Here is an 18,868-nt window from a genome sequence, read left to right on the forward strand (position 1 = left end):
GACGACGTCCATTCGCAAATCGTACATATTATAATCTAGGGTGTATATAAAAAGTTCTCCAAAATTGTAACCCTCTTGAGAATCCCCCCCCCAAAAAAAAGCCTTTTGTGAACATACAAAAACACGCGTGCCACTTTTTCCTTATATATATATAGATTACTTGTGGAATGAGCCGTCATTTTTTTTTCAAAATCAGTACATATTAACACTGAAAAATTCACCTCCTCTCGATATAGCCCGGCCCAGTTGACCCTCAGAGAATACTTTTTTTTCTTCTAAATTTTAGATATCATTCATCCAGGGCAACACTGATCAAGACAATACCAACAAAGATGGTATCTGTTTAGTAGTTTTGGACTTTTAACTGGACATACAAATATACAATCAGACATTTATCCTTTATATTAACACTGAAAAATTGTTCAGATCCATAAAAAAACTAAACAGAAGTAGTATGTGTAACTTTAAAACTGCTATCTCTGTCCATCTCTCTAGCTGCCTCTCTATTGTTCTCTTTCTCCTCTTCCATTAACCCCTCTCCCCAGTCCTCTCTCATCCGCTGTCCATTCCTCTCTCGTTTTAATGCGTTGAAAAAAAAAAAATTAAAGAAAAAAAAGCTACTTCATTTCCCTAAGCTATCCATTTTAAATACAATACTGTAATCTCATATTTATTGCTCCTAGACAACAGAGTAGAACAAAACACAATAACATTCTTGATCCTGGACAGTTTTCTTCCCCTACCCTACCTGCTTTTACAGTAATATGAAAAGGAATGATGTTGAGAAGGAAAATAGTCAAAAGAGATTTAAATGTAATTCTGAAATTTACATCTATTGATATCAGACAACTCCTACTAAAAGAAATGTTTCTGCCGCTCCTTCATATCCTTACAAAATATGATATGGTAATATAATACTGTGATGCTAGCACAAGAGCAAAATCAAAGTATGAGAAATAATGTTGATGATGACAATTTCATTGCTCCCAGACAATGCCAAGTCAAGTAGACTTTTTTTTTTTTTTTACAACAGAAAAACAATTTGTTATAACACCGAGCAAAAGGTAGCCATGTTTCGATTTTTAGATCATGAGGAAACAAGAAAAGCTATTATTTAACATGGGGAGGAACTGGCGGCGCTTTAGTCAGAGTTATCTCCCTGTGGCGCCCCCTCCCTTCCTCGTGGTCTAAAAGTTCAAACATGATTACCTTCAGCTCGACGTAATAAAAAAAATTGTTTTTCTGCTGTAAAAAAAAAAAAAAAAAAAAAATACTTGATCAAATTCAAATTAAGTGAATTTTCTTTTGGATAACGGGTATGTACAATATAACTTTTCTTCAATACAGTAGAACCCCGCGATACACAATTAAAACTTAGTAACAAAATACAGTACAGTATATAATACACATGTATATAAGGATATAAATAACATCGTAAGGCGGGGCAAATACTATAACAAGAGCCGGAAAAACATCGTCGTTTTTACTGTTTCACAACAAGTTACTTTTCGACTTAGGAAATTATGAGAATAGTGCATTATTATCAACAAGGAAAAAAGTGGTGAAAAAAGTCAACAAACAACTGTTACCAAAGGCAATAAAAGTTACTTTTCTACCCGCCTGCGTGATATTTTTCGTTTAATTACGTATCTGAAAGTTTTTTTGTTTTTTTTCAAGATTTCGTTCAAATCGTCTTTCATTATAAAGTCAGAAGTTTCTTGTTCAGAATTAACCCTATATTATAATACAAAAATAAAGAAAAATCTGTATGACGTACGTAGCGTGACAAAATAAAAATATCATATTCCAAAAATCACATAAATTTATGAAGTTGTTTTATTTTTAAATAAGAAAATCACTTTTTATGAGTAACAGAAGAGCGGATGTCTTATCCGCCATTTTGAAAACAATCTTAAAACAAACAAAAATAAAGGGAGATTGTTGAAATTCGCATTGGTTTGAGCACATTGGCTGTAGCCTGTCGGAAGTTGCTTTGGAACAGAAGTATATTTTTATACATGCGTGACACGCCGAAGTTGCGCAGTTTCAGTTTCTAGTGATGATCCGACGTGAAAGTACGCGTAATAATCGTCTCTAATTCAAGGACAATTTTCCCGCCTTTATCCACACAGATAGAATTTAAGGAAACTCGTGCTTCTGTGGATGAATTCCCTTTGCGGGAGTTTGAATTAATTCCCAATATTTGGGAACTTGTAGAAGAAAATACTGTTTCGGCTCAATTTCTGTCATGGACTATATAAGAACTTTTCAACCATATGACGATACGTATAATCGCTATTCTTCTAAATTCTTGACTTGCTTCAGTCAAGACGGATGGACTACTTGGAAAACCACTAAAAGCCCTGAAGCACGCAAAAGCATATCGTTTATGCAAAATTCACTCGTGTGAAGAAAATTCACAGAGGTGAAAAACCCTTGAAGACATTAAATTTGCAAAGCTAAAACATCTACTTTGAACAAACTTCTCGATTCAGTCAGTGTTTGCAGAAATGATGTGCTTCTGCGTGCTTCAATGCTAGTAGTGGCCTTCCAAGTAGTCCATCCTTCTTGACTGAGGCAAATCAAACATTTAGAATAATAGCGATTATACGTATCACCGTACGGCAAAAATTGAGCCAAAACGGTCTTATTTTTCTTCTACAAGTTACCAACTGGGAATTGAAGCTCTCCACAAAAAGGAATTTATCTACAGAAGAAAGAGTTTCCTTGAATGCTGTCTGCGGGGATAAAGGCGGGCACATTTCTCTCAAATTAGAGACGATCATTACACGTCCTTTCATGTCGAATCATTACTGAAACTGCGCGCATTTGGCGCGTCAAGCGTGTAAAATACTTCCAAAGCAACTCCTGACAGACAACAACGGAAATGCTCAAGCCAGTGCGAATTTCAACACAATTCACACTTGTGTTGTGAGATTTATGTTGTAATGTCTACGAATTCTCATTAATCGCTTTAAATGATTTTCTTTATAAAAATAAAACTACTTGATCAGTCTACGTCATTTTTGGAATAAGATATTTTAATTTATGCATAAATACGTACATCATACAGATTTTTCTTTTTGTTTTTTTTAATATAGAGGTAATTCTGGACAAGAGCAAGTCAGAATCCAAATTGGCCAATAACCGAAGCCCGATTATTATTTTTTCTTCCTTTTCGTCATTTTCTTTCAATTAGGTAAAAAAAAAAAAAAAACAATAACTAAATTAAAAAAAATATTGCGTTTTGAACATCTGAACGTCTGTGTGTGTATGTCTGGTCACGAATAGGCTCCTATATGGTTGACTATTTTAAAAAACTGATTACATATAATGATAGAAGATGTATCGAGGATCAGAAATGGGTATGTTTAATCTGGCAGAACGGTGGGTCATAAAAATTGTGGGCTCTGCGTTCGCGCCTGGTCCACAAAGTATGGAAATAAAAAATGAAAAGAAAAAACGTTTACACGTGTTTTTTTTTATATAGATGTACATAAGAATACTTTGATAAGTATGTTTCAACTTAAATAGGGATGGTATAATAAAATTGTGGGGGTCTGCGTTCGTGCTTGTACTCCATGGAAATATGGCACAAACTTTAATAAAGACTTTTCATATCTATTTGCGTAAGTATACTTTGATAATTATGTTTCAGTTTGAAGAAATGTGGTATAATAAAATTATTGGGTGTTCGTACGTGCCTGACCTCCATAGAATGTAAATATGTCACAAAGTTTAACAAGGTTTTTTAAAAGTGGTGAGGGTCCACAATAACACCTTAACTTTAATCTTAATTCACGTTAGCTTTTATTTATTTTTTTGAATTGAATCATATTGTGTCGAATAAATTCACCTCATAAATTCACGATCTTATTAAATTGAAAGCCAAAAAAAAGTCGGAACTTTAGACAATTCTCGACACAAGGTTTGCATAACTGTTTTTTTTTTCCTTCTCCACTTGCACGTGGCACTCTTTCGAAAATAGATAAATAATAAAAAATAAGAACATTACTTGTTATCGTGTCAAAAGAAGGAAAAAATCCTGCTCTCGTGATTACGTGTCTTTTAACAACATTTCCATAACCTTTTTATTTTTATTTATATATCTGTTTAAGCTTTTTTTTGTCAGTGTACTAGAAGGAATTCAGTTGATTACAACTCTTTCTGCGTGTTCTTTACATTACAATAGTACAACCCTGAATCCAACGGCGCAATACTATACCGTTCAATACTGTAAAACTGAAACGAAGCTGTTCTGCTTGAAAAGGGCGCCATTTTCTTCTTATTCATATTGATTCTTTGCTTTGAAAAACTAAAGTAATTGTGTGTTTACTTTTTTAATATCTCATTTTGCTGTTTCGGATTATTTTACTAAAGTAAGTAAAGCTTCATTATTTTTCAAGACTGTTTTTGCTTCTTTGTTTTTCTATATTTCGTCAATATCATTTAGTAAGAGTGTTTAGGAGAAAAGCCAACAAACGACTACCCGAAAAAAATAAATATACAAGAAATAAATGTTACCATAGTCAATAAAGGTTCAGTTCATGTTTATTTTTGTTTTGAAATAGTTTTTAATGCTCTTTACTTGAAATAATTTCAGCAAACCGAAATTAAAACGAAATTTGAGGCAATAACTACTTAAATTAATTTTTATATAAACTACACATGCCATAATCGAATATTCCTCAAGCACAAAATAACGGAAAACATTAAAATATGTTTATAAATATTCCTTACATTGACGGAACTCTCTTAAATTGTTAACACAGAATGCTCAGGTGCCCCCTCCTTCAAACTGAAAACGGGGCTCTTCATTTCAAAGTCGCTGCCATTTTGATTTTTTTTAAACCGGTTCGTGAATTAAAAAAAATTTTTTTACAAACTACTTAAAAATACAAACCAATTAACTTTTCTACCATAAAAGTAACTTTTGACTATTTTAACATTTATTTCTTGTATATTTATATTATTACATATATATAACATTTTCTCTTTGTAAGGAAACATCATTTTGTTGGTCACTCTTGGATACGAATGGAAACAAAGTTGGTATAAAAAAATATATTTTCGCGAAAATTATCTTTACTTTCATATTATTTTGCTTAGGGTAAAAATTTGGAGTATCAAAACCTATCTCTTTACAACCCCCTCCTTTTCATAACCTATCATACTTTCATTAATCACAGTTTTCTGTAGGTTGTTTTTGAACCCAGTCAACGACGGGTACTTCTGCTAGTATATATATATATATATATTACCTAAAACCGCAAAAAAAAAAAAAAAATTAGAATAACGAAATACAAAAGAAAGCTTAAATTATTGACATAAAAAATTCTTTTAAAGACTTTAAAAACAAAAGAATTATGCAGGTAAGTAAAAAAGCAACTTTTATTGCCTTTGGTAACAATTATTTGTTACATTTTTTTTCACCCCTTTTTTCTATGTTATCGCCGAAAGTATTTCACTTGGAAATCAGTTCAAAACAACTTAATCTCTGCATTCATAAAAATATGAAACAATATTCAGTGTGTTTCGGTGTGTCTGTGTTTCGCTTATACGCAAGTTTAATATTGATTGGGGGGAGTACTACTATACACATAGATTATTTATTTGTTATATATTTGATTTTTGATAACTCTTTCGAATCTATGTGTATAGTAACACAAACCCTGATTTTTTTTTTTTTTTTCTAATTTTTCCTATTAATCCAATATTGGGAACAATACAGAATAGTTAACATTCGAGAACTCATAAACAAAATACCCCTAGTTTAAATTCTTTACCTAACCCGTCGAGATTTACTTTTTTTTTTTAATTTTCTTATGTGTTTCTCGCTGGGGATGGGGCATCCTACCGGATGCCAGATATTCACCCGCTATCTCAGACATTCCAACCGAGAGAAAAAATTTTAAGATTCTAACCGCCTCTTTAATTGCAATTGTATCTTTCTTGCACTTGCTTCAACGGGTATATTCGCCATGAAATTCTTTTTCATGGGCTCGCTTGCTCCTATAAATTACTGGAATCATGGAGAACTTTCTAAGATTCCAATTTCTTTTCATGTCGTACATAAGACTTTGGTATTTCGTTATCTTTTCCATTTTAACTTGTGAAAGCGATTATTGTGTGGGAATATTTATTGAAATCAAAATTAAAATATTCTATTGAAAAAAAAAATGTAAAGACTATATTTTATTATTATTTTTCTCTAAAATCTCTACATCACACACACACACACACACACACACACACACACACAGCGGGTGAACATTTTCTTTTAAATATATTCATAATTTATGATCTGTATTAATGTTAATAAAACATAGTCCTAGTGTCGTTCTACTTGTCTCTGGGTTGGAGACACGAAATCTGTTATTTCAGGGGTGTGGTTGACCTAGGTCAACTTTACATCAACCGACCTACCCCCCACGTCACCTCACCTCATCCCACCCAACTCCGTGCCATACATAGCGTACCTATCTGTCAAGTTTGATTAGCAAACCCACTACGTTTTGAGGTCATAACCAACTACCAGTACACATACTTGATCCCTCTAGGATCAATCTCACGAGTCAGAAGGTTATCTCCCAAGAATTATCTCCTTATTTAGGAATAGAGTGAATTTATTGCCCGAGGCAGTGGAGGCACCCTCATTCGTGAGCAGAGTGTCCTTTTCTGTAGGAGCTTGATTCCCACTATATAATGACTGTGTTACTGTTTGCGTTGTGACAAGCATGTAAAAAATATTCTATCTTCGCTCTAGGATCAAAGTGTAGTACGTGTTCTATCTCGCATTTAAATAAAATGAAACAGGTAAAAATGGCACAATGGGAAAATATAGATAAAAAATCTCACAATGATCTCAAGGTGTAATACATGAAAATGTCAAATTCAAAAGACGTTTAAAACTTTTAATTTAGTTCAGTTTAGGCTTTAACATTTTCACTTTTAAATTAAAAGTGAAAATATTAAACCCTAAACTGAAATCCGTTACTGGGTTTATTTATCATGCGTGTCCCTTATTTTATTTAACTCTCCAGAAAGTTAGACACAAGGTCAGGTGTTGAGTTGAAAAGCCAGTGCAATAGGATTAGCACACTGGCCCACAAAAGATGCCTGAGCGAGCAGCCTTGTCGACTAAAGCAATTGGCTATGAACTAAACCCTTCTCACGGTAAAGCGTGCGAGGATTCACCTCCAGCGACTAAACAAGATCTTTCCAGCTGATTCCAACATGGTCGTTTTTAAGTGCAACAACGTTAACATTGTTAACAAATTTAACAAATTATTGTTGAGCTGAGCTTTCCTCTGAAATAATCAAAGTTATCAATCCTGACGTTTGTTGTCTTCACTGTCTAGCTGACAAAGTTCTTAATCCTTATCCTCGAGTGGCCTTTAAGCTTCAATAAGCAACTCCAGAGTTTAACTTAATCAAAAAATAAAAAATACAGAAAAATATTTATGATGTACATATTCTTCACTGAACGAAAATATCATATTCCAAAAATCACATCAATTGATTAAGTAGTTTCTTTTTTTAATTTTATGAGGAAGCGAAATGTTGTTTTGATCCATTTTTAATAAAGGAAGACAACTCAATTCGAAATACCATCAAAATCAGACTTGTAATGGTTACGATTTATTATTAAAAACGTTTAAAAAATGATTTTATATATAAAAAAAATGCTACTTGATGAATGTCCGTGATTTTTGGAATATGACATTTTCGTTCTGTGACAGGTACGTTCATCCTTAAGATTTTTCGGTAGTGCACTGAGTGCAGTCAGTGGGCAGTGCACTTATTGATCCGTGCTGAAATAATAACGTTATTATTTAAAAAGCCATTCTTAACATGGGAGGGGAGGGTTTTTGGGTATTATTATACAAACACCGTGACAGCGTTAGGGTTAGGGTTAGGATTAGGGTTAGGGTTAGGGTTTAGGGTTAGGGTTAGGGTTAGGGTTGGGGTTAGGGTTAGGGTTAGGGTTAAGGTTAGGGGTTAGGGGTAGGGTTAGGGGTAGGGGTAATTCGCTGTCACGGTGTTTGTATAGTTTTACCGGTTTTTGTACATATTCTATACTTTAACCTTACAATTGAATTAAAAAAAAACATATCATAAAACTTTAATTAAACTTGGAAATACGATTTAAAAAATAGCGCGGATCAGTAAGTAGCACCGATTTTTCTCTTTTTCTGATGTTTTAATTCGGTTGAAATCTGGAGTTGTACTTCAAATTCTGACCCCGTCTCAACCATCGTTATCAATCCTCACGATTGTTGCCTCACTGTCCACCTGACAAACTTATGACCTTATCCTCGAGTGACCTTTAAGCCTTGATAAGCGACGATCCGTTACTACGAAAAAAAAGGGGAGCATACAAGACTGGATCATCCGATCCGATTACTTATCAACCATTAAAAACAAAATTTAATCTCGTCTTAAAATAACTACCGAGTGTCTAACGTTGTGGGGAGGGGGTAAGAAAAGAGAAGAGAAAAATGGCCGTCCATTTGACTGGATAATTATTCATGGTCAAGCGGACAAGAAAGGTGACATTAAGAAAAAAAAAAAAAAAAACAATATTTTTAGAAGGGAATGTTGTACGCACAAAAAGGGTAGATTTTCACCTACTTTTCACCTTAACAATTACCTTTAACATGACGGCTTCCAAGGTTTTCGGGTATGCTGAAAACGAATATCCCATTTAAATTTTCCGCAAACAAATAGTTTTCCGGATAATTATTTGTTTGCGATATTATTAAATAATTTTTTTTATTTTCGATTTCTTGGTTGTTAACTACACAACATGATTGCAATATACGTGTGTCTGTGTGTGTGTGTGTGTGTGTGTGTGTGTGTGTGTGTGTGTGTGTGTGTGTGTGTGTGATTTGAACATTTAGTTTTATGTTTTATTATCATTTTAAAAACACAGAGCAAAAGACATTGGGCAAACTTTAAGATTATTCGCGTCGGAGACAGATTCTTCAAAATTTTATATATTAATAAAAAAATTTTAAAATTTAAAAAAATATTATGTCTCTTTTTCTTTGATTCTAACGTTACTCTTGTGGGATTCAGGTATTTTTGTCCTCAAATCCACAGTGCCCCTTTTGGGGAGCTGGGTTTTCCAACTGTACTAAAAAATTAACCTGACTTTGCCGTTGTAGGGAGACAACTATATGGCCCATAATATGGGTATTTGGTTCTTCGGAGCAAAGTGTAGTATCTGTTCTGACACTAAACGTTTTTGTCCTCGGTTAGTGAAAGAGACATCTTTCGAGACTGAGGCGATTTTTTTTTTATTGTTTATTTTTGAACAAAGGCAGTGTGAAAAAAAAATTTTTTTTGAGAGAGAGAGTTGGATTTCTCCCACATTAGAAATCGACCATATGTCTAATTGTGTCCTCGTGGGGAGACAAATAAATAGGAACCATACTTGTCCCCAAATTCAGAGTACCTCTTTTGGGGGTATCTAAATATTCTCTTATATTAAAAACCGACTGCCCTTATGAGGAGGCAAAAATTTGACGCAATTTACGGACCGTGCTGAAATAATAACGTTATTATTTAAAACCCATTCTTGACATATGGAAGGGGGTATCTTCGTTGTTTATGTTCACCTAACAATTTAATAAAGAAAAGATATGGTACAAATTGAATTTGACATGAACATTCTGTCTAAAAAAAAAATAAATAAATAAATAAAATAGTCCGGTACTTTAACCACAAAAGTAGGTAAAAAATCATTTGTTTTGTGTATTTGTTTCTTGTTGCTAAGAAGCAAATAACGATCTTTTTCTGGATGTTAAAAAATAAAATAAATTGCCATGTAACATGATCGCAAAATAAAACCTCAAATATAAACACGACGAAAAAAAAAATGTATGTTTTAAACAATGAATATAAATTGTGTTTGCCCAATCGAACTTTAATATTCGGATCGGATATTGTTAATCGTTGAAAAAACAAAACAGCGTTTTTCTTTAAAAAAAAAAAAAAAAAAAAAAAAAAAAGCATGAAAACGTGCAATCATTTAGTGAAAAAATGTCGTAACGTACCTCGTTATTGATAAATATTTCCCGGGACAAAAAAAAAATCAATATACGTGAAAAGTGGAGAAAAATAATGAAAAACAAAACATTGTGAAGTGAAAGCCACTGAAAGTTACTATAGGTAAATTATTTTAAGTAGTTTTTTCTTTCCCCTTGGGGGTGGGGGAGAGTCACGTGGTATCGGTGCAAAAGTTGTTGCTTTTTTTTAACCGTCGAACTTTAAAAAACAAAACAAAAAAAAATGTGTTTTTTTTTTTACCGATCGGCCGCTCTAGTACTTTTAAAATGATAAGAATCACCTTTGTACTTATTTTTGTATGCGTGTGTGTGCTTGATGAAATTCAAAAACACAACAAAAAAAAATAGCAAATGAAAATAACGGCTTTATTCTATTATTAACTTATATTTATTTACCCGGCGACCCGGCGTTACGTAGAGAGCTTATATAAAATAATACGTTTAATTAACCTGCACTTTCTCCCGATGCAATAAAGTTAGACATAAGGTCAGTTTATAGGAGGAATTAAAGCCCTCTCCTCCCTTGAAATAAAAAAAAAAAAAGTACACTGGATGGGTGGAAATTTGTCTAGATAGATCCCATTGGCATTCTGAGCTCCGATGGGGCGTCTCAGTCCACTGACGAGACCCCCCCCCCACCCGCCCTCGCGTAAAAGATGGTAGATAATGCCTGGGAGGACTGAACAGAACCATACTCCACCGATTCGTGGTTGTGTGTTTATCTGTGTTTTTCACCTAAAGTGTAACTTTAATAAATACCTTTTCTTTTTTTTTCTTTTTTTACTATAAATTCAAATAAAAACCTTTTTTTTTTTTTTTTCATTATGTGATAAAAACAAATTGCCGATTGTGCAGTCAAGAAAACAGGGGGTGAAAAATAATTACAAATAACTTTTACCAAACGCAAGAATATTTCATCTTTGTTGACAAGAAGATAAAGAAAAAAACTGCAAGTAATAGATTTTGTCATCCCAGCAGTTCACAATGTGAAGATCAAAAAAGGCAAAAAAAAAACTAAGCAAATACATGGAACTTTCACAGAGAGCTTACCATGAAAAATAAATACAGTAATTGTAGGGACACTAGGAACAATTCTGAAAAACTTGAACAATAGAGTAAAACTTCGTATCAAAGAGAGAATTAACACAAAGCAAAATATGACACTAAACAAAAACAGAAGTAAAAATCCTTGAGTGCATAAACCAACACGCAATCTGTTTGGTCTGTGGCATCTGCTTAAGTTGAAACAATAACTCTGCATAAACACTATTAAAAATGTAGGAAGAATACAACACGAAACGAAAGAAACTGAAACTGCCAGGATAGATATCTAAGAAAAATCCTATAATCTGACACTCCCCAAAAACGAATCCAGTGACACCTGCATCATAAAATGGTTGCGAAAGTCTAGGAAGATGGAAAGACTGGGGAGACGCCTTTCACTGGAAAGGTACAGAGAGTACTGCAATCTCGGGGAGACTTATTGTCACTCAAATTCCAGCGTGATGATGTATGAAAGTAAAACGTGGTCAGTAAGGGTTGAAGACATGCATTGCATGGAGAGAAATGATATGAAAATATGATGATGAATGTGGGAGTTATAAAGGCAGGCTTCAATCTAATGACCTCAGAGAAAAATTAAATCTGAACACTATATGGAGATATGTACAAACCAGGAGACTTTGATGGTATGACCATGATAAAAGAATGAATGCAAGTTTTGGGGTTAACAAATATAGAACAGTTGAGGTAGCAGGGTCAGTTCACAAGAAAAAGCAAAGGAAAACATGGGAGGATGTAATACGCATGGACTTTAGAAAAAGAGGGATAAATAAAGACCTGACCGGAGATGGGTTGATTTGGAAGTCAATTTCTGTGCCTAAAACTAAACGAAAATTCTATTTTTTTTCTTCAGAATAGCTTATCAGTGGAACACAATACCTTGGAGCTGCTTCCCAGCTGACTATAACATGGCTGTTTTTAAGTCCAACGTAAACAAGTCTTTGTTGAGCTGGTCTCTTAAATAATCAATTTTTACCCAATTTCCACCATCACCAATCATCATGGTGATGTCTCACCTTACACTCATTACCCTTGAGTGGCCTCCAAGCCTTTATAAGTGACTAGCCTGGGTGCCCCACATTGCCCCCGGGCGTTTGAAGGTCTATGCTGAGCAAAAAAAAAAAAAAAAAAAAAAAAAAGTAGTAGTAAATAGACAGGCTCGAACCCGTACTGCAAAAGAGGAAAAGAACGTGCAAAAAAAACAAAAACAAAAAAAAAACATGTGACGTCTTTGCCGTTGTGTCCATCACCAAACCGGAAGTAGCGAAGGTTTAAATTAAGGCTAGTCAATTGAAAAGAAGGGGACGACTTTCAAAAATATCGGCAAAAAAAGCGACCTCTCCCTGTAGAAAAGTGCCCAGTTGAGGGTGAAGAAGTTAATGTTTTTAGCCAATTTTTCGATATTTGTCGTCCAAAGGTTCGCACTTCAACATGATATTGATCTCGTGAAAATCCGTCACATCTGTTGAAGGTTTTAGGCATACATAAATACACACATACATAAATACATACATACATACATTTAAACAGACAAGTGAGATTTACATTATAGATGACTCCAGAGTAAAAAACAAACAATATATGCCAGAATGCATCAGAATGGATGTTAAACGAAATATGATGATGGTGTAGGCTAAGACTTCAAATTATTCATGAAAGGGTAAATGGGTTTGGTTGTTTTTGTTTTACGGCATATCAATCCTTTTTGGATTATTTAATGCCGAATCCAATGATTTTGAAGAAAAAATTTTTAAGAGAATATATTTGTTGTTTTCAAGTCGGTTTCTATTCAACCCATAGTTGGCACCCTAACAGGTACTACCACTCCGGGTCAGGGTGGACCTGGGAGCAATGGCAATTAAAGGGTGGCTCCACACTCCCCAAAGCCCGCAAGCTGGGGCCTCACCACTGGATATAGTTTAAGGTCATATCCAGGACCAAGGGTAAATAGGAGGAAACGATAAGAATAGACTTGAGAGAAAGAGGGATAAATGAAGACCTGGCAGAGATAGGTTAATTTGGAAGTCAATTATTAAAAGCCGCCCAATGCATGTCAGTAATGGATATTAAATGATGATGATGATGATGATGATGATGATGATGATGATGATGATGATGGATGGATGGATGGATGGATGGATGGATGGATTGCGAGTATAACATGTAAGATGAGAACAGTAATGTGGATAAACAAATTTATCAATCTTCATTTTGAAAATATCAAAACACTTCACACTTTTGTTTACTATATTTCCGTTTAAAGCGTGGCGACCTGTGTCTGACTTAAGATAAGCACAAACACTTACATTGACGACAACACTTTCTTATCTACCCGTTATAATTTTCAAATCCCATTACGTCATATTTTTTTTAACCGCGCTGGTTTTCAATAACATTATTTGTGACGATTACACTTCAGTACTAGCTCCACCTGCCTTGTATTGCCCGGGAGTTTTTGTTTGTTTGTTTGTTTGTTTTTTAATTTCTTTTGCATAACAGAATTTTAGTTTTATAGGAGGCAATACAATATAAAACTGTAACGGATAGACGCGAAATGAAGCAACTTAAGATATAATGGGGGAACAAGCTATGGAGTGTTCACCTTTATTGATTCAATGTGTGTGTGTGTGTGTGTGTGCGTGCGTGCGTGTGAATATATATTAAATGAAAGATGAAGGATAAAAGTTATATATAACTTTATTGTATCATTAGAACAATAAAAAAAAAGGTTAAAGGGAAAATTAAAAAAAAAACTCTTTAGGCTATGGCATTTTGAAGCTAAATGCTTCTCATTTGAGGAGAAGGGACAAAATTATACAATATGCAAATATAAAAAAACTGGCTTAATAGCATTTACATATGAAGTGAGAATGAAGGCATAGGATAATATGGTAAACTAGCTAAGGTATTCGCACTTATAGCAAAAGAGCGTCCATTTTTTAAATTATTTTTTTTTTTTTTGTAAATTCGAGTCTATGCTGATTTGTTAAAGTGTTTTTGAATTTTTTAGATAAGTGTTGATAATTTGTTTTACTTGTATTGTTCGGACTACTGTTCTCATCTTGTGTGTTTCTCAATCCTCATTGTGGGAGCCTTTTCTAGTCTCACACAAAAACACGCGTTCACATCCCGAGCTATATTACTTGTCACATATATACACGCACACAAACATACTCGCGCACGTCCACACGCGCACATATATTCACGTTCACGTACATACACTCACATTCACTTGTATACGACACACACTAACGTACGCACATGTATGCACAGATGGACGACGTCACTTCCTTTTCAAAACAAATCCACAGATGCGCAAAAGACCACCGGAAACAATTATAAAAGCAAGAGACAAGCTGTTTCCAGACTTTTTTTTCGGACTAACTCTCGAGCTGAGAGGTTTGGCTAACCAGCCGCCTCCTGAAAGGGAGGCACACGCTCGCGTGCATCATGTCCCCTGCGACTATGTATAGGGCACGAGCTAACAGACAGTATGTACACTTTATACGTTTTCTATCTCCATGGCTTGGATTGACTTTTTCTCATTCTCTCTCTATACTACAATAGACTTTCCTCCTCACCAGCTAACAGCGAGAGACGCACACCAAACTGGATTGACTTTCTTTCTTTCTCTACAACAATAGACTTTCTCCTTCTCACCAGTAAACAGCGAGAGACGCACGCCAAACTAAACACTTGTAGTACCCGTTTCTTTCCTTTGTTTCTTCACGAAATAAATCCTAGTTCGTTTAATTCAAGCAAGCGCGTTGTTCGTTCCTTCCTCAAAGCAATTCATTTTTCCTATTTTGTACGACTGGGGGATATATATAATGTATCCACCAGTTCACTACAATTTGGTGACCGCAACATGATGATGAACACGCATTTCCTTCTATACCGTAGACCACTACAAATTGGTGACTGACATGAAACGAACACGCATGGTGGCCCTACTTTTTTTGAAAGGAATTGTTTTGAGCGAGACGCGCGTTTTATTTGATAAAGAAAAAAACGAACTTTTCAACAAAGTAAAACAAGTGAACTTCTACCGACAAAAACCTCAACAAACTACAATGACGAAACCCCTCGTCAGACTCGGCAGAAAAATAAACGTGGAGCTGTCGACTTCATACCGAATTTTAAAAAAAGTTTGAGCTCAACAAACATTTTTCACGGTTTCCTGACATTACCCTGCAACAAACGCGAGGAGCAAAATCACATAGGCCTATACACATTCTCTCCCACACAGCAGACGCAACAACAAAGAAACAATTACAGGACATCCCTATCAACACATAGGAAGAAGCTGAATTAACAATGAGTTGAGATGCACCACGCACACGGATAAACTCACATCTGGAAGTTTCGTTGACATCGGCAACTGGAAACTCGTTCAAAACGAATGCACAACAAACGCCTGTACAGACAATGTACACACACTATCGGAGACTCGCATGCAAAGACAACGGCAACTGGAAACCCGTTCAAAATGAACGAATGCAGAGCAAACGCCCATACAAACAATGTACACACACTATCGTGGAGGCATTTGCAAAGACACTGTCAACTAGACACACGACGTCAACACGAAACAAAAATATTTTCCTTCCAAACGAACAATTCACTTCATTGTCCAAGCAACTCGTTGCACATGTCAGCACACCAAAAAAACAACCAAACAAATATCACCCTAAAAAAAGAGTAAACGCCTTTTCCACGCGTAAGTAAATACTTTTTTTTTGCAAACACACTCGGTTTTTGAGGCTTTTTTAAACAACCACACCAAAAAAAAAAAAAAAAAAAAAAAAAGAACAGGACGAAAAGTCAACTGCCGAAAACATTACTTACAAAATATATATATATATATATATATATATATATATATATATATATATATATATACACTGCATATTTTTTTTTTCCTAGGAAGGAGAGTATTGTGGGAGCCTTTTCTAGTCTCACACAAAAACACGCGTTCACATCTCGAGCTATATTACTTGTTACATACATACGCGCGCACAAACATACGTGCACACGCGCACATATATTCACGTTCGCATACATACACTCACATTCACTTGTATACACACACACGCTAATGTATGCACATGTACGCACAGATGGACGATGTCACTTCCCTTTCAAAGGAAATCCACACATGCACAAAAGACCACCGGAAACAATTATAAAAGCAAGAGACAAGGTGTTTCCAGCCCTTTTTTTTGGACTAGCTATCGAGCTGAGAGGTTTGGCTAACCAGCCGCCTCCCTTTCGGGAGGCACACGCTCGTGCGCGTCATGTCCCCTGCGACTATGTATAGGGCACGAGCTAACAGACAGTATAGTATGTACACTTTATACGTTTTCTATCTCCATGGCCTGGATTGACTTTTTCTCATTCTCTCTCTATACTACAATAGACTTTCCTCCTCACCAGCTAACAGCGAGGGACGCACACCAAACTGGATTGACTTTCTTTCTTTCTCTACAACAATAGACTTTCTCCTTCTCACCAGTAAACAGCGAGAGACGAACGCGGACATAAACACGTGTTGTACCCTTTTCTTTCACTTGTTTCTTCACGAAATAAATCCTAGTTCGTTTAATTCAAGCAAACGCGTTGTTCGTTCCTTCCTCAAAGCAATTCATTATCCTTTCCCAATTTAAATCATTTCCCCTATTTTGTACGACTGAGGGATATATATAATGTATCCACCAGTCCACTGTGATTTGGTGACCGCGACGTGATGATGAACACGCATTTCCTTCTATACACTAGACAACTACAAATTGGCAACACTCGAACGTGAGATGAACACGCATTTCCTTCTATACACTAGACAGCAGCATCATCTCACAAATTCAGAAACTCTTTAACAAATCAGTACGAACCCGAATTTACACAAATAAAATAAAAATTTTTTTTTTTTTTAATGGAAACGACTTGGCACTCTTTCCGTTTTAAAAGAACATCGCAAAATCTGAATTCGAAGGACGACAGTTCGTTAGAAAAAAATAACAAATGTTTTCTTTTTCCCCCATTTACCAATAGCATCCACTGTGAAGATATACCTGGAGAAGGTCGAAGGCTGCATCGGCCGAAATGATCAATCCTCATCTAAAAAAATTCAAAAACAGAATTCTAAGTTCTTTTCATAATATTTTTCGTAAGAATACTTTTCCACCTAAAACTCTGGTGATTTGTATCATTCGAACTACCGTTCTCGTCTTGAGTACACTCCTTTAAATTTTGTTTTTTATGTATTGATATTCATATTAAAAACCTTTTTTTCTTGCAATTATTTGCAAAAGATCAAGCTAATTTGCTTATTCTTTAAAACATTCATTTTAATTAATTCCCCATTATTTTTTTGTTTTTTTTTTGGTTTTCTTATGGGATGATCATCTTTAGTTAACTATTACATGTAATTATATTCATGCGGAAATTCTACATGACGTAATATTTGCATAAAAAGCTTATAGTATTTTTTTTTTATATGGGGGTCACCAGTTATCAAGGCCCGAAGGCCACTCGAGGATAAGGGTTATTGCGTGTACAGTGATCAATGAGATAGTATTGTAGTAATCATTAGTATTGGGGGTTTTGATAGAGTATCTTACTTAAGGGGGCGGTTTGTCAGGAGTTTGTTTATGTTGGACTTGAAGACGTCCAAGTTATAGTCAGGTGGGAAACAGGCAAGTGGCAGAGAGTTCCACTGGCGTACAGTTTTAAGAAAGAAGCTTTGTTCATGGAATCTACGTTTGGATTTAGGCACAGATAAAGAATAGGGAAAATTATTGACAGAGGTTTCAGCCAGACGGGTGTTTCTCGTGAAAGATTGGTGAAGGGGGACGAGGGATTGGAGCTCAGACGAGCACCTGCCATGGAAATAGCAATAAAACAAAGACAGGCTCGCAATGTCTCTCCTGTGGGAGAGAGGTTGCAGGGAAGAGAAAAGGGCATCCCCCACTAAACCACGAAGTCTATTTTGTACTCTGTCAAGGCAGGATAGGCTGTTTTTAACAGCTCCTTCCCAGATGTGGCAACAGTAATCCATCCTTGGACGTACTTGACTTTTATAAAGATAAAGAATTGCATCAGTAGTGAGATATCTTCTGGAGCGGTAGAAGGATCCTACCATTTTCCCAGCGTCCCAGGCAACAGATTTGATGTATGTGTTCCATTTTAGATCAGGCGTAAAGGTCAAACGCAGAAGCTTGTCAAAACATGGAGCCTCTCCAAGACGAGAGCCATCCATTTCAATTGATGCCAGATGGGGATCAGTGCGTTGATGATGTAAAGATAGAAGCTTGGTTTTGGATGCATTAAAAGTGACCAGCCACCTCTTCCCCCATTGTACCACGTGCTCAAGATCAGAGGAGAGAGAATTAGAGAGAACTTTGTCATTTACGGCCTTTGATGTGTTGCCATAGATGGTCGTGTCATCAGCATAGATGTCAACGAATGATTTAAGTATGTGTTTTGCGAGATCATTGATGTAGATCAGGAAGAGAGTTGGACCCAGGATGGACCCCTGAGGGACTCCAGCATTAATACTGTGGGCCTCTGATTTCTGCCCATCAACCACTACTCTTATGAGCCTATCGGAGAGAAATGATTTAATGATTGAGAAAACATTTCCAGTAATACCGTAGCTGGAAATCTTGTGAAATAGGCCCTTATGCCATACCTTATCGAAGGCCTTTGATATGTCAAGAGCAATTGCCCTGGAA

The 18,868-nt window shown here is 35.4% G+C and overlaps 1 protein-coding gene across 6 annotated transcripts in view; it reads right to left on the reverse strand.

Annotated features, from left to right (window-relative positions):
* The window catches only part of LOC145242133 (regulator of G-protein signaling 12-like), a 190,755-nt gene that overhangs the window by 97,881 nt on the left and 74,006 nt on the right, over positions 1 to 18,868 (reverse strand). The window contains exon 1 of one of the 6 annotated variants that reach the window (XM_080105059.1): positions 10,062 to 10,474. The exons of 4 other annotated variants lie outside the window; for them this stretch is intronic. The gene's annotated coding sequence lies outside the window, so the exon portion shown is untranslated. Of the gene's footprint in view, positions 1 to 10,061; positions 10,475 to 18,868 lie in introns of those variants that run through there. One more of the 6 variants, XM_080105060.1, reaches the window with a different exon arrangement.

The sequence above is a fragment of the Euprymna scolopes genome, chromosome 21, assembly GCF_053919585.1.
Source record: "Euprymna scolopes isolate OS-2025 chromosome 21, ASM5391958v1, whole genome shotgun sequence".
Taxonomy (NCBI): Eukaryota; Metazoa; Mollusca; class Cephalopoda; order Sepiida; family Sepiolidae; genus Euprymna; species Euprymna scolopes.